The sequence below is a fragment of the Mus caroli genome, chromosome 7 (genome assembly GCF_900094665.2).
Source record: "Mus caroli chromosome 7, CAROLI_EIJ_v1.1, whole genome shotgun sequence".
In the NCBI taxonomy this organism is placed as follows: Eukaryota; Metazoa; Chordata; class Mammalia; order Rodentia; family Muridae; genus Mus; species Mus caroli.
In genome coordinates this window covers 118,694,761-118,696,139 of record NC_034576.1, presented here as the reverse complement: position 1 = coordinate 118,696,139, position 1,379 = coordinate 118,694,761, and positions in this window count along the sequence as shown.

The following is a 1,379-nucleotide window of genomic DNA, read 5'->3' as shown; positions in this document are numbered from 1 at the left end:
AGCCACCATGTGTTTGCTGGGAATTGAACTCAGGACCTCTGGAAAATCAGTCAATACTCTTAACCACTGAGTCACGTCTCCAGCCCGTACATGGTACTCTTGTGTGGGATTTAATTATTCTTGGCTAAACCCAGCAGTGCAACTGCATATTTTAAAGTATTTGGAAATGATAACATAGCCCAAGAGGAGGCTGTGTACTTTTCCTTTTAAGACTCAGAGCTGGCCCTGGTGTTGTAGACCTGTAACCCTAGCTATTTGGGAAGACAAGCCAAGACTGGAAGTTCTAGGTAAATGTATCCAGATACTATCTCAAAACAAAAATGTTTCAAACAACATAAAATGTTGTGTTGGAGGGCAAGGATGTGTTGAGGATATTGGTAGAGTATGGCCAAGCAGGCATAAGATTCCAAGCTCTTATCATAGAACCAAAAAAGATTAAGTGGTGAACACCATTTACGACAACCTTTTTCTAAGATTTTTTTTTTTTTTTAATTTTTAAGTCTTTGTAAGGGAAAAGGGAATAAGCGCACATGGGTGCAGGTAACAGAATCAACCAGAAGAGGGTGTAAGACTGATGGAGCTGGAGTTATAGGCAGTTGTGAGCCACCCAGCATGAGTCCTGAAGATCAAGTTTCAGTTCTATGTAAGAGCAACAAGCACTGTAGTCTGAGCCATCTCCCCAGCCCATTTACAACGTCTGATCAGATTCAGATTATAAACAGTGAGTTAGAGCTGACACTAATTCTGAGAGATTGTCTTCTAAGTGCTGGAGAGATGCCTCCATTGATAAAGTGTTTACAGTCCAGGTGTGAGGACCTGAATCTGATGTTCAGCACACCTATAGAGTCCTGGTGTCCATTGGTGAAATGGAAGATATGGAGAGAGGATTCCAGAAGCTCACAGGCCTGTTAGCCTGACAATACACAGCGGTAAACAAGAGCCCCTGTCTTAAACAAGGAGGAAGGTGAAAAACAAAACCTGAGGTTGTCCTCTGAGCTCCACATGCACACTTTAATATATATATATATACCTGAACACACACACACATGCACACACACCACACCCCCCATATCCCCATGAGAGGTGGGGTAGATTTACAAATAAAAAGCCCTGCAAAATCAATGCTAAATTAACAAATGTACACATGTGGTATATATTCCCCATGCTAATGGAGTAGGGACCTGGAGTTACCTCTGAATTCAAGAACAGAGCTTAAGAAGAAAAGGGGAGCCGGGCGTGGTGGCACACACCTTTAATCCCAGCACTTGGGAGGCAGAGGCGGGCGGATTTCTGAGTTTGAGGCCAGCCTGGTCTACAGAGTGAGTTCCAGGACAGCCAGGGCTACACAGAGAAACCCTGTATCGAAAAAAAGAAGAAGA